The sequence below is a fragment of the Schistocerca cancellata genome, chromosome 2 (genome assembly GCF_023864275.1).
Source record: "Schistocerca cancellata isolate TAMUIC-IGC-003103 chromosome 2, iqSchCanc2.1, whole genome shotgun sequence".
Classification (NCBI taxonomy): domain Eukaryota; kingdom Metazoa; phylum Arthropoda; class Insecta; order Orthoptera; family Acrididae; genus Schistocerca; species Schistocerca cancellata.
In genome coordinates, this window is record NC_064627.1 from 193,401,846 (window position 1) to 193,415,368 (window position 13,523).

The following is a 13,523-nucleotide window of genomic DNA, read 5'->3' on the forward strand; positions in this document are numbered from 1 at the left end:
TCCACGAGGATATCTAGCAGCATACTCAAGAGCGGCAACACCAGCCCGGTTATCAGATGCACCAAGGACCAGAAGCGTATCCACATATTCTTCGTTTGTGCATGACATACGTCTGACACCCTGGTTTCGAGGTTTACAATGAGAAAATTCGGTAAGTGTACGCATGTACATTCGAGTCTGTCACCGGTGCGTTACTCCGCTCTCGACTAGTCCCTGTCTGGTGGACAGCGCATACTGTATAAACATGCCGTCATTCCTACGCTCTGTTCCACGTAACGCGCATTACCTCTCTGACAGAAATTGTTTTGCATGATTCATTCCGACACCGCTAATTGTGAAATGTTCGGTCTCGAATTACACTGCTTCCCTAACGGTAATAGATGTGATGTTTCCACAATCCTATCGATAGAATAATAATAATTATAATAATAATAATAATAATAATAACGCATTGAAATAGTTACTAAACAACATGCAGTTACCAGACTCAATGTTGAAAGGCATTATTAGTGGGACCATGGTGATAACACACACAAATAATAACCGAGTTTGGGCATTATTCCCAAAGCACATTGCTAGTCCTACTGGTAACGTAAAGCCCTAAGACAATGTAGTGGGCCTGAACGAGGCATGAATAATAGTTGGTATCAATCTATGGGATCATTGGAGGAGGGTACAAAGAAAACAGGTTTCGCATCTAGTAGATGAAGTGGTGGGAATAAATTCATGCCCACGACGTGGAAAGGACTTTTTTCAAAGCTGACCAATCTTCCATTTCTACGACTGTAGTATGAACGTGACAATGTTTTGTAGAGGACTCGCTGAAATCGCTGTTGACGATTAAGATGCCAGATATCGTATCACCTGGACTACATTTACCAAATAAAAAATGTGGCCCAACCCAGGATCGAACCAAGGACTTCCTGTATGATAACTCAAAGCTCAAATAACTGCATCAACTTTACAGAACGACTATATTGTGCTGACAGAGGTACTTACAATACATGTGGTTACAGTGTTGCCACATTGCCACTCTTTAACGTCCTTTCTCTTCCAGACTTTGTAACAGTAATTTTTTATCGCTGGTATTTGAGGAGTCGCGTTGCAAAGCCCGAGTGGGCGAATTTCGCTTCACCCTGTATAGCGGCGGCCGGCAACAGTCACTCAACCTACTCAGGCTAGGAGCCTCTTTGCCACATGATGTCAAGCAGATGCCGCCTAGTTACGGCTCCGACATTCATTCGTGCTTTAGTTCGGAGACAGTCACCCTATTTTCTATTGTATGAACTGGACTGTACTTCTTGCTGCGTCATTTGTACCGAGTCTTCCTATACTTGGAGTAATAGAAGTTAAGTAAATCTTCTGTTTATTCTGTTAATTTGTTCGACAATCATTTCTGTTCCTGTCCAGCTTTCCTACTACGACTGTTGCTGCACCACTCTGTGTCCCACCTACAATTAACACTGTGTACGAAGTTGTACACCCCACACTTCTTACAAATAAACTCCAAGAAATTTGGAAATTTGTAGTAAGGACTATGGGACCAAACTGCTGAGGACATCGGTACCTAGGCTTACACACTAACTAATCTAACTTAACCTAATTAACGCTAAGGACAACACACACACAACACACACACTCATGCCCGTGGGAGAACTCGAACCTCTGACGTGGGGAGCCGCGCGAACCGTCACAAGACGTTTCAGTGTGGCTACTCCGCGCGGCTTAGACTCAAGAATCTGAATCGTTTCACTACATGCTCGGTGACCAGTCACTTGAAACCTGTCCAGTATCTAGAACCTAGCGTCAAGCGCGATTTAAGGTCCAACGATTGCACAAAATTAATGTCGATGTAGAGAAGGCAGATAAAGATTTATTCACGTACGAAAGAGGTAGCTTGCAAACTAATTCTTCCTCATTTGTTGAATATTTTTCAATGGTCTGCGCTCCTTACCAATTCCGCAATTCTTGAATATTTTTCAACGGTTTGCGCTCCTTACCAAGTTGGTTTAACAGGAATGTGTATGTGTGTGTGTGTGTGTGTGTGTGAGAGAGAGAGAGAGAGAGAGAGAGAGAGAGTAAAAGAGAGAGGACATAGGTCATACAGACCACCATAAAGAAGAGCTACGCGATACGGGACAGATCAGTTTAGTCAGCTGGTGTAACAGAGGTGATTCACAAACTGCTGAATGAGACGTTAGTGAGTGGCATTGTGCATCGTGGAGAAGTTCACTGCCGAAAGTGTGAGCACCCAAGTTCTTAATCTCAGTCTAAATGTGCGTTGTTTCTTCGCACAATAACCACACCGACATAATTTGACAAATTCTGGCTTAGACAATGTCAGTGGCGTGTTATTTGCGTATTATCCGCCATTGTAATAGATAGGGAGAAAATGGCTGTGGTGCACTGTTAAACCTCCGCCTCCGTGAAGCAGCACATATGCAGACGTAGAACAGGAAATAGGTGTTCCCGTCAACGTGACTATACGACCGAAATGAGGAATGAAAACTACTTATCAACTTACAGATGTAGGGCACAGGAAATCGACTGCTGTAATGGCTTAAATTAGGATTAAATTGCAATACGCAAAATTAGTTCAGTTACCGATATAGATATGGCGGTAACAGTTTCATTGAGTCAGAATGAAAATGTCCTGAGATGTTCGACCAGCACCAGTGGCTGACACTAGAAGCAGTTGTTTACTGCTAAAATAGGCAAAATTAGCGAGATTACAGGTCCGATGTAATATTATCTACAATTGTCCTTCCCGCCCGCCATTCGTGACTGGAATAGGAGAAGGCGGAAGTCTCAGTGGCCACAACATTACTTCCGCCGTACACAACGAGGTGGTTGCTGACAAGGGAACCTCCCCATCGCACCCCCCTCAGATTTAGTTATAAGTTGGCACTTTCGATAGGCCTTGAAAAACTAAACACAGATCAATCGAGAAAACAATAAGAAATTGTGTGGAACTATGAAAAAATAAGCAAAATATACAAACTGAGTAGTCCATGTGCAAGATATGCAACATCACGGATAATATGAACTAAGGAGCGCCGTGGTCTCGTGGTTAGCGTCAGCAGGTGCAGAATGAGAGGTCCTTGGTTCAAGTCTTCCGTAGGGTGAAAAGTTTATTTTCGCAAAGTTATGATCTGTTCGTTCGTTCATTGACGTCTCTGTTCACTGTAATAAGTTTAGTGTCTGTGTTTTGCGACCGCAACGCAAAACCGTGCGATTAGTAGACGAAAGGACGTGCCTATCCAATGGGAACCGAAACATTTGATCACAAGGTCATAGGTCAACCGATTCGTCCACAGGAAAACACGTCTGATATATTCTATACGACACTGGTGACGGCATGTGCGTCACATGACAGGAATATGTTGTCGACTCACCTAACTTGTACACTTGGCGAATGGGTAAAAAGGTTCTTCTACCTTGCCCGATTTAGGTTTTCTTGTGGATGTAATAATGACTCCTAAAAAAGTGATGAAACCATAAGCGTATGTCACATAAACTGAAAATAAAATGTTAAAATTTTCACCCGAGGGAAGGCTTGAACCAAGGACCTCTCGTTTCGCAGCTACTCACGCTGACCACGGGACCACGGCAATCGCGAGCTTCCCATTCCCTTGTTACTATTTATCTTTCACTTCGACTACTCAGTTTGTATATTTTGCTTATTTTTTCACAGTTCCACACAACTTCTTCCTGTTTTCTTGATTGATCTGTGTTCAGTTTTTCAAGGCCTATCCACTGTGCCAACTTATAACTAAATCTGAAGGGGGTGCGATGGGGAGGTTCCCTTGTGAGTGTAGATGTAGATGCAGACGAAGAAATTATGCGGATTGTACGGTCGATCAGCCATACAATGATGGGTCCGCCGTAATTTCTTCTCAAAGCTTCCTTTCAAATTAAATAAATTCACTTCCATGTGTGGAGCGGTAGTAAAAATTTCGCAAAACAAAGTCACGAAAGAAATCCTGCTGAAGTTGTAGGAAACCAAAGCAGCACCAACCTACTAATTTTATTAAAGTTTAGCGTAACTGATGAAGAAAAAACAAAAGAAAATAAGAGAAAATACAAGAAACATGTAGACAGAGTAGATGGTAAAATATTCCCATCTATTGTTTGCAATTAAAAGCGCAGTGAAATAAGAAATGTAGGAAGCCATACAAGAGGTAGAGTAGCGGAGGGTATTGTCCCTTGGAACGCTTACCAGACTTTCGCGTCTAGCCGGCCTTGCAACAGAAGTTTAATGTAGTTTCTTACTCCACTTTTATGTGATAGGGTATACCTTATATATACTGCAGTGTTTTTCTGAAATTACAAAAGTTACTCACAAAAGGTAAGTTATTTCCGGATGTGAAAAATTGTTCCTAGGTACATGAGAATGTCGTCATTCAAATTTACGAGTATTGCAATCAATAAAATCTCGTCAGTACTATATTCAACAGTCTATGTGTTACATTACTTCTTTAATTCAGACCAATTATCAATAAATGTAATCACATGTAGAAGAAGCATTACCAAAATCTAGTTAAGGCTAAAAAAATGGAAAGGAAGTTACTGGCAAATAACGCAAATTTCCATTTTCAAGACAGAGAAAATTGTCAATTCATTGAAGAAACTCAGTTCGTATGCAAATTTCATGTGTTCTGTGGTAGAACGCCTTCTTCTATGTCAAGGCCCAAGTTTGTACAAGACCGCCGATGTATGGCGTAACCGTCCACATGTTATGCAACTATTTCTAAAAATGCACAGAATTTTTGCTAGATATAGTGCGATTAAAATAACTTGATACTTGTCGTCTGTCACTTACCCCTACAGTGTTTCCACGTCGGCTGCCGGCTGCCGCTCGGTTATAGGAGACACACTGTGGGTCATCTTACAAGTGCTGTTAAGGAGCCAGCACACGTTCAACATTTACTGACATTACTAGTTTGTCATACCTTCAAAAGAGTGAAGCTACCCCTACATCATCAATAGTATTGTCATCATTGTCAGTAGACGGAGAAATTGTATGAGACTATATGTGCTTGGCATTAATTCCACTCTGGAAGCGATCTAGACTGAAATGAAAAAGAAACAACAAACTTCGAAATGCCACCATCGCTTTAGTAGAGCATTTATTCAGGTTACCGTTTTCAGCAAGCTATGTTACTATCTTCATGTTCCAAGTGACGCAAATTGTTATACACTTGGAGGAGATTCTTTGAAATGTACTGCATAAGATCCGAAAATTGAAACACAGTTTGCCGAAACAGATAATCTGATTAAATGCTCTATTAAAGCGATCGTCGTATTTTGACGTTGATACTTCCATTTTAGTCATTTTACAATGTCTAGATCTCGAATACCCAAAAGAAAACGTGTGCAGTAGTTATTTTACCTATATCTGGTAAGCAAAAGAAAACAAGGAGATAAGGGAAATGAGTTCGAGTATGGCAGAAAAAGAACGACTTGTCGTATGTTAATTTACTGACCAAAATCGTAAGAACGGAAACAAAAGACGCCAAATTAGCATCGTATGAGTCCTGCATCTTACGACAAATTATTGATGTTCATACGACATAGTACAGAAAAGCAAAATTCGTTAGTAAGTGATGCAATCACAGTCGACGAGAGATTAAGTGTAGCTGAGATCTCTGGTAACAGGCAGGTCATTTCAGTGCTTGAAATTTTGTGCTGTAATATCAGAAAACACAATTATCAAAAATGTTATTGGAACCCATGAAGTAACTACAGGGTGTTTCAAAAATGACCGGTATATTTGAAACGGCAATAAAAACTAAACGAGCAGCGATAGAAATACACCGTTTGTTGCAATATGCTTGGGACAACAGTACATTTTCAGGCAGACAAACTTTCGAAATTACAGTAGTTACAATTTTCAACAACAGATGGCGCTGCAAGTGATGTGAAAGATATAGAAGACAACGCAGTCTGTGGGTGCGCCATTCTGTACGTCGTCTTTCTGCTGTTAGCGTGTGCTGTTCACAACGTGCAAGTGTGCTGTAGACAACATGGTTTATTCCTTAGAACAGAGGATTTTTCTGGTGTTGGAATTCCACCGCCTAGAACACAGTGTTGTTGCAACAAGACGAAGTTTTCAACGGAGGTTTAATGTAACCATAGGACCGAAAAGCGATACAATAAAGGATCTGTTTGAAAAAGTTCAACGGACTGGGAACATGACGGATGAACATGCTGGAAAGGTAGGGCGACCGCGTACGGCAACCACAGAGGGCAACGCGCAGCTAGTGCAGCAGGTGATCCAACAGCGGCCTCGGGTTTCCGTTCGCCGTGTTGCAGCTGCGGTCCAAATGACGCCAACGTCCACGTATCGTCTCATGCGCCAGAGTTTACACCTCTATCCATACAAAATTCAAACGCGGCAACCCCTCAGCGCCGCTACCATTGCTGCACGAGAGACATTCGCTAACGATATAGTGCACAGGATTGATGATGGCGATATGCATGTGGGCAGCGTTTGGTTTACTGACGAAGCCTATTTTTACCTGGACGGCTTCGTCAATAAATAGAACTGGCGCATATGGGGAACCGAAAAGCCCCATGTTGCAGTCCCATCGTCCCTGCATCCTCAAAAAGTACTGGTCGGGGCCGCCATTTTGTCCAAAGGAATTATTGGCCCATTTTTCAGATCCGAAACGATTACTGCATCACGCTATCTGGACATTCTTCGTGAATTTGTGGCGGTACAAACTGCCTTAGACGACACTGCGAACACCTCGTGGTTTATGCAAGATGGTGCCCGGCCACATCGCACGGCCGACGTCTTTAATTTCCTGAATGAATATTTCGATGATCGTGTGATTGCTTTGGGCTATCCGAAACATACAGGAGGCGGCGTGGATTGGCATCCCTATTCGCCAGACATGAACCCCTGTGACTTCTTTCTGTGGGGACACTTGAAAGACCAGGTGTACCGCCAGAATCCAGAAACAATTGAACAGCTGAAGCAGTACATCTCATCTGCATGTGAAGCCATTCCGCCAGACACGTTGTCAAAGGTTTCGGGTAATTTCATTCAGAGACTACGCCATATTATTGCTACGCATGGTGGATATGTGGAAAATATCGTACTATAGAGTTTCCCAGACCGCAGCGCCATCTGTTGTTGAAAATTGTAACTACTGTAATTTCGAAAGTTTGTCTGCCTGAAAATGTACTGTTGTCCCAATCATATTGCAACAAACGGTGTATTTCTATCGCTGCTCGTTTAGTTTTTATTGCCGTTTCAAATATACCGGTCATTTTTGAAACACCCTGTATATGTGACCAGCAATGATATATTTAGGTAATTAACGTAAATTACCTCTTCTACGTTTCGTGATAGAGGTGACAAAAGTCGTGGGATAGCGATTTGCACGTATACAGATTGTGGAAGCATTATGTACACAAGGTATGAAAGGGCAGTGCATTGGGGGAGTTGTCATTTCTACTCAGGTGACTAATGTGAAAACGTGTTCGGGGGTGATTATGGCCACACTACGGCAATTAACAGACTTTTAATGGGGAGTCGTAGTCAGAGCTATAAGCACGGGACGTTCTATTTCAGAAATCGTAAGGGAATTGAGTATTGCGAGATCTGCAGTGTCAAGGATGTGCCGAGAATACCTCTCAACACGGACAACGAACTTGCCGACGACAACCGAGAACAGCGGCCTTTGAGTAGAGTTGTCAATGCTAACAGACAAGCAACACTGCGTGAAATAACGGTATAAAAGAATGTGTGGCGTTCAACGAACGTACCCGTTAGGACAGTGTGGCGAAATTTGGTAAAAAAAAAGTGTGTGAAATCTTAAGGGACTTAATTGTTAAGGTCATCAGTCCCTAAGCTTACACACTACTAAACCTAAATTATCCTAAGGACAAACACACACACCCATGCCCGAGGGAGGACTCGAAACTCCTCCGGGACCAACCGCACAGTCCATGACTGCAGCGCCTGAGACCGCTCGGCTAATCCCGCGTGGCGCCAAATTTGGTGTTACGGGCTATGGCAGCAGACGGCCGACGCGAGTGCCTTTGTTAACAGCACAACATCGCCCTCAGCGTCTCGGCTGTGCTCATGACCATATCGGTTGGACCCCCCGACGGGAAAACGGTGGCCTGATCAAGTGAGTTCCAGTTTCAGTTGGTAGGAGCTGATACTAGGATTCGAGTGTGACGCAGACCCAACGAAGCCGTGGACTCTAGTTGTCAACAAGGAACTGTGCAAGCTGGTGGTGTGGGCTGTGTTTACATGTAATGGACTGAGTCCTCTGGTCCAACTGAACCGATCACTGAATCGGAATGGCTATGTACGGCTACTTGGAGACCGTTTACAATTCTTCTCTGAGCGTAACATCTCACAGACTCAGTGTTTCTTAGTGTTTTAACTCAACAAGTTTTAATAGCGCTATGCAGTAGTGATCGTATCTATCACTTTACAGTGGTCAACGGAGGATTCTCTATAATTTTCGCCATCCATTTGGAGGTCTCGTCATGTACATGCAATGACTACGAAATACTCGTACATGTGAGAACCGCCATATTACACTGAGGTGACAAAAGCCGTGAGATACCTCCTAATAACGTGTCGGACCACCTCCTGCCCAGCACAGTGCAACAATACGACGTGGCATGGACCCAACATGTCATTGCAAGTCCCCTGCGGAAATATTGATCCATGCTGTATTTATAGTCGCTTGTAATAACGAAAGTGTTGCCGGTGCAGGATTTAGTGTGTGAGCTGACATCTCGATTATGTCCTATAAATGTTCGGCCGGTGGCCAAATCATTCACTCGAATTGTGCAGAATGTTCTTCAGACCAATACCAAACAATAATGGCTTGGTGACATGGCACATTGTTATCCATAAAAATTTCATCGTTGTTTGGGAACTTGAAGCCCAATGAAACATAGTAACACACAAACACACGCGTAAGATACAAGATCATCTAAAATCGGCCAAGGATGGTCACCAACCGCTGGAAAAAGCAGGAGTTTATAAGATTCCGTGTAGTTGAGGGGAGATGTATGTGGGTGCTACAAAAAGAACGTCAAAAAAACGAATAGAGGAGCATAACCAGGAGACCACCACATTCATTTTGATAGGACTCAAGTGCTGGCAGCCACAAGCGGATACCATGAAAGGTTATACAGGGAGGCCATAGAAATTGTAAAACACTCCAGGAATTTTAATAGGGAGGAGGAGGGGGTGAGTCGGCCGCGGTGGTCTAGCTGTTCTGGCGCTGCAGTCCGGAACCGCGGGACTGCTACGGTCGCAGGTTCGAATCCTGCCTCGGGCATGGGTGTGTGTGATGTCCTTAGGTTAGTTAGGTTTAAGTAGTTCTAAGTTCTAGGGGACTTATGACCTAAGATGTCCCATAGTGCTCAGAGCCATTTGAGCCATTTTTTTGGAGGGGGTGAAATTGAATGACATCTGGATTGCGGTGCTGAAGAAGATGTGTACCACTCTTCCACCACACGGTGATAGCAACAGCGGACAACGGCCAACTGTACTCCGCATTCAAAACATTTGACGTCACGCCACTGCGAGGAAGCAGCGAGGCAGGGTGTGAAAGCAACTACGATCCCGCTTGAAGATGTTCTCCGCATATGGTGACGAAATGTTGGGTTTTAAGGTGAAATCCATTCGCCCACGGCATAATAGCTCGGAATATTGTATTAATTGTGAGTTTTCTGACCGTGAAAGCTTACATTTTGCAAGTCGCTTAGCACATGAAGTGCAGAAGAATGCGATTCATTTGAGAAGCAAGTCAGTAAATTAGTAATTCCAAGTTCGTAACAAGTATTGGCGTGGGTATATAACTGAGCAAGACCATAACGCATTCTAACTAGAACCGCTTTATCTCCACGACGAACAAAATATCTCACAAAGAACATGTTTACTGAAGCTCCAAAGTAATTGGTACAGGCATGCATATTCCAATACAGAGATATGCAAACAGGCAGAATAGGGCTCTGCGGTTGGCAACGTCTATGTAAGACAAGCGTATGGCGCAGTTTTTAGATCGGTTACTGCTACTACAATGGCAGGTTAGCAAGATTTAAGTGAGTTTGAACGTGGTGTTATTGTCGGCTTACGAGCAGAGGGACGAGCTACGAGGTAGCCATGAAGTGGGGATATTCCCATACGACCATTTCACGAGTGTACTGTGAATATCGGGAATCCGGTAAAACATCAAATCTCCGACATCGCTGCGACTGGAAAAATACCCTGCAAGAAAGGGACCAAGGACAACTGAAGACAATCGTTCAACGTGAAAGAAGTGCAATCTTTTGATGACTGGAAACATGTTGATTGGTCGGACGAGTCTCGTTTCAAATTGTATCGAGCGGTCGGACGTTTACGGGTATGGAGACATCCTCATGAATCCATGGAATCTGCATGTCAGCAAAGGACAGTTCAAGTTGGTGGAGGCTCTCTAATGGTGTGGGGCGTGTGAAGTTGGAGTGATATGGGACCCCTGATACGTCTAGATACGACTCTGACAGGTAACATGCACGTAAACATCCTTTCCGATCACCTGCATCCATTCACGTCCACTGTGCATTGGCAGTTCCAGCAGGACAATGTGACACCAGACACATCCATAATTGCTAGAGAGTGGCTCCAGGAACACTCTTCTGTGTTTAAAAGTCGAGGAGTACTCTTCTGAGTTTAAACACTTCCGCTGCCCACCGAACTCCCCAGACATGAACATTGTTGAGCATATCTGGGATGCCTTGCAACGTGCTGTTCAGAAGAGATTTCCACCCCTTCGTACTCTTACTGATTTATGTACAGCCTTTCATGATTCATGGTGTCAGTTCACTCCAGCACTACTTCAGGCATTAGTCGAGTCCATGCCACGTCGTGTTGCAGCACTTCTGAGTGCTCTCGGGGGTCCTACGCAATATTAGGCAGGTGTACCATTTTCTTTGGCTCTTCAGTGTAGTATACACATACAAGCAGAAGGCAGATAGTGGTTATGACAAATGACGACAAATGTTATCGCAGCAACCCAGATTTGTTTGTTCGTAATTACTTTCTTTCCCAAATAATAATTTCCCCATCTAAGATTCATCTGTACCTGCTGATGCCTGTAATAGGAGAATGACAATAATGCTCTCTAGAAATACGGAAATATAGAAGAAAAGTATAGCCTGTGCTGAAATACACTAACTGCATTGAAGCCAAAACGCAATATGTTGGATGGTTTACAACTTTTTACGGATCTTCATAGAATCAAACTCATGGAAGGTTAGATCAGAATACGTATACCATATTCAGAGTAAAAGATTTTCGAGGCTACGAAAATGCCAAATAATAAAATGCATTAACTACTTGTAAAATAAACCTGATGTACTAATTTTTCTCCCGAAGGTCCCAAGTGGTGTTGAACTGAAGAACTCGGAAAAAGTTAAAAATGCTTGTTCTCATACACAAATTAATTAAAAGCTTACTACTAAGATGAAATTTACAGTTCTAAAGTGCGTAAGATAAACAATAAGGTATTGAACTCAAGGGCCGTCAAATGAAAAGCGAGTTTTCAGTGCTTAGTTACACATGCAACATTTGCTGCTATGAAATTATTCCGAAATCAAGTATTACACTACATTCATTTTATGTGTTATGACTTTAAATATAGACACTCCATTTCGCTTTGCTAAGAAATTGATCTCTGAAATACAATGAAATGGCTGCCACAAAATTGATTAAGGTTCTCCTAATCTGTACTTCATCTGTAGCTGACCTTTTTAAAGTTACTTACAAGCTACTGACAAAGTGTATTTCCGAATTATGAACACCAGAGTGTGTGATTTTAAGTTTTAATATGGATCATTTTTGTTCTTGTTAATGATTCCGGCAATTGATGGGTGTATTTCAAGGAGAGGCGTGTTTCTTGTGTTATATTTCATTAAAGAATAAACACACTGAGAACCTGTAGTATTATACCAGTATATTATCTGAAGAGACTGTTGTAAAAATTTGATGTATTCACACCGTCAATAATTTCTTACACTCTTTTGGACCGGGTAATTTCAGCATCTCCTTGTCAGATACCCCAAAAAGTGACATCAAATTGCAATATGGAATTAAAATAAGCAAAATACGGTTTTTTTGACATCATGTATGACCAACAACTTTCACTTAGGAAATAAAGATTGGTTTACGTTTTTCAGCTGCTGTGTGTGGTGCTTAGCCCAAAAGCTTTTTCCTTTTACTAGATATTACTTGCCAGAAATTAACTGTGAAAATCACATATCTGTGTGTCCTCATATTGTATGCATATGTTCAACAGCTCTTGCTAAAAATATATTTAGATTTTTATGAGCACATCATATACTCAGCAGTAGAAATCGATGCTGATACACGAGAATATCTGTAAATGGTGCTTGTATCATCTGTAACTATTCGTAATAGTCAAATGATTTCCACACTACAGAATTTTTCTTGAATACAGTTCTATTTTTCAACTTTCATCTTTTTTCCATCTGAGGAAGGAGGAAAAACATTGAGAAAGTTCTTATTATACGAAAGCTGTTTTACGATCTGCAGTTTGCAGTTGAGCATATGCCACTGAAGGTTCATGTTTGATTAGCAAAATTGTTTTCATTACTAATCGGTGATATGTTATATCATACATGATATATGTAAAAAAATATCAGATGGTGTGAATCACATCTGTGTAATATTGGTAACCTGAATGAGCAATTTTCAGTTGTTACAATGTGAAGAGGCCTTTTGACTACATCTGCAACTCTTTAAAAAATACAAAATAGAACATTATGCTGCCGTGACCAGGATTCCAACCTGGGTTCTTGCGGCCACAACGCAATGTCCTAACCACTAGACTATCACGGCTACTCCTGCTCTTCTCCAAACGCTTCTCTGGCAGTAAGAAACGGTCCTTTCCGCTCCAGTTGGCAAACTATCTCCGCTAGCAGGCAGATGGCGTCTCGACTGCAGTGGAACAGGTGGGAGCAGCGAGACAGAGGACGCAGACTGAGATCTGACGTCTCAGTGTTATTATTTCTCAAAACGTTACAAGCTGTTAATGGACAGCAAGGGTAGTCAGCTACAAATAAACGGCTTCCAACCTGTATTGTTCACATCCCGCAGTCCAACGTTAACATCAAGTCCATGCTTACCATTTCGCTTTGAACACCTGTTACAAATTTCTGGAGTTCCCGCCGTTCCCCATCCCTAATCATTTCATGAAGATATGCCAACATTCTGTCCCCCATGTTCTGTTCATTCCTCGGAAAAAGAAGGAGATGCACTGAAAATGTTGATGCATACGTAGTGAAACAACAAAATGAAATATGGTAGTAGCACTGAAATTAATATGCCTGTGTAAGATCTAGAAAGGTCCCGCCGGAGGTTCGAGTCCTCCCTTGGGTATGAGTTTGTGTGTGTGTTTGTCCTTAGGATACTATAGGTTAAGTAGTGTGTAAGCTTAGAGACTGATGACCTTAGCAGTTAAGTCCCATAAGATTTCACACAA

At 42.3% G+C, this 13,523-nt stretch overlaps 1 non-coding gene across 1 annotated transcript; it reads right to left on the bottom strand.

Moving 5' to 3' along the window:
• Nucleotides 1-12,808: 12,808 nt before the first annotated feature.
• Trnah-gug (transfer RNA histidin (anticodon GUG)) lies at nucleotides 12,809-12,880 on the bottom strand. Its single transcript has one exon. It is a non-coding gene; the product is annotated as a tRNA-His (tRNA).
• Nucleotides 12,881-13,523: the final 643 nt, after the last annotated feature.